The 2,244-nt window shown below is 40.6% G+C and overlaps 1 protein-coding gene across 1 annotated transcript in view; it reads right to left on the reverse strand.

Annotated features, from left to right (window-relative positions):
* Positions 1-2,244, reverse strand: part of LOC109474047 (LYR motif-containing protein 4-like) — a 23,923-nt gene that overhangs the window by 1,424 nt on the left and 20,255 nt on the right. The window lies entirely within an intron of this gene.

Consider the following 2,244-nt stretch of genomic DNA (forward strand, 5'->3'; position numbering starts at 1 on the left):
CCCGGCAGGGAGAGACTGTAAGAGCTCACCTGCTTCCAAAGTTATATGCTTATCTGAAGCACGTCCACCATATGCTCGTGAAACATAATTTACAGTTGATATGGTGACAGTCCAACTAGGAATTTGGTGGTCTCCCTTCCCTTGTAGTTTGAATACAGCTCCTTCCTAGCCTGAAGATCTGATGCCTGCTCTATCCAGACTTCTGTACAGTCCAGGACTACTTTCAGCCCTGGGAACTTTCTATAACAGGGCAGGATATCCAACTGATCAAGATCTACATCGGGCATCTGGAAGAGGTACTTTAACTCAACTGCTAAGAGGTTAACGTATGTTGAAAATATTAGGCTTACTGAACTATCGCTTATACCAAACAATTTCTCCAGTTTTAGGTTCGAGAAGCCAGTCTTCAGTTTTAGAAGAACTAAGTACAGTTCCTCATCAAAGGAAAGCCGTCTCTCTGACCTCCTGTTGTTGAACACCCCACTCCTTGACTGGCCATGGCTTTACTTCCACGCCAAAGGGTCACCTACAAGAGTCAGGCATGTGTGTTGACAAGGTTCAAAAAGCATTTTTTACAGAATATGTGCTATTCGGCTGCCCATATAAACACATGATGGATGTTCAACTGGATTTTGAATAATTTGGATGGATAACTTAAAGGTATCATTTAGTCATACCTTAGCATACCCACGTCGCTGCAAGTGGTTGCTTAACGCATCAAAGACTTTTCTGTTTGGTAGCCCCGTGAACAGTGGGAAGTCTTCCTCTGTCATGCTTTCCAGCATCAATGTACGCTGCATGGTTTTGGTGCACAATGACTCGTAATCTTTTAGCTTTTCTTTCAGATACTCCACATCCGTCATTGGGCCCTGCTTAGATCTGGTCTCTATATAGTCATGGTCAATTTCTTCATCTGCTATCTCTTTGCTACCACTAGTAAGCTTTGCCGGTCTCCCCTTGCTTGCAGCTACAGTTTGGGATCCGGACTTTGAATATTTCTTCTTACCACGACTTGACAGTGACTCGCAGTGTGCTGAGGCTGCCTTCATTGCACTTCTGGTGGTACGTTTGTTTGTTTGTTTTTATTAGATCTCCATTAGTGTTCAACTGACCACTATTCTTCCTGGAGTCCACATAAAATTCAAAATTATAACAACAGAAATGTACAGAATTCAACTCAATATTAACATAAATTGAATAATTTAAAATAATCAACATAATTAAGTAACATAAACTGAGTTCGAATCAGAGTGATCATTGACATTATAAAAGTAACATAATTAAGTAACATAAGGTAACTTAAGTTCAAAATCAAATTAATAATCAGTTAATGTAGTCAACTATGAAGCAAATTAACAACAAAATCTCTTGATTAAACAAAATGATAATGCAACTCAAACCAGAGAGGGAGAGGTCGGAGGTCGTTTCTTCGGGCTCAGCCCTCCTGTCCCATCCAGGAACAACGTTGGCAGGTACCCAGGAGCTCCAACTGTGTCTTTCTTCACACCTGCAGTGAAATATATATGGGCACACTCTAAGTAAACATTTCCATTTTAAGAAATTTAAGAATTCAACACAGTACTAACTTGGGATTACAAAGTTAAATTACATGAATAAATTATCTAGAGCACTTATTATTTCTGCTTGAAAATGAAAAGAAAGCAAGTTATACTTTGACATGTACATGTTATCACGATACATATGGATAAATAGCAATAATTTGACCAAGGAGGTTATATAGTGACTTGATCCATATTATGTGACAGAGGCTAAACTGAATTCCAATTTAGTTTTTTGTGTGAATAAGATGTCATGAATATGTACTATAAACATTACTTACCCCCCACAAAATGGTCACTGCAAATTCGGCTGTACTTTGTTGGCGTCCAATTCTTTCTTGGTATCCTTGACATCCAGGACCATATTAGCCTCCCCTTGTCGGTCAGAGGAAACCTGTAATAGGACCTTTTCAGGCCCAGGGCCTTGTCCCTGCCCGCGCTGTGAGAGCAACCCATTGCGGAGCAAAAGGACCCGGAATACTTCACCTGTAATAAAACCACATCATTAGTTACTCATGTTATGCTATTTGTGCATATTTCATAATTCTGGATCTATAACAGAGGGGAAATATGCGCTCGTTTTATAGCCGCTGCGTCTTCTCGGCTGTACGTCCATGTCTTCTCGCTGCCTCCCCTGCTTACGGCCTTACCAGCCCTCTGACGTACTTAGGCCACACTGATTTAA

Source organism: Branchiostoma belcheri, unplaced genomic scaffold (assembly GCF_001625305.1).
Source record: "Branchiostoma belcheri isolate BF01 breed outbred unplaced genomic scaffold, Haploidv18h27 scaffold3, whole genome shotgun sequence".
Classification (NCBI taxonomy): Eukaryota; Metazoa; Chordata; class Leptocardii; order Amphioxiformes; family Branchiostomatidae; genus Branchiostoma; species Branchiostoma belcheri.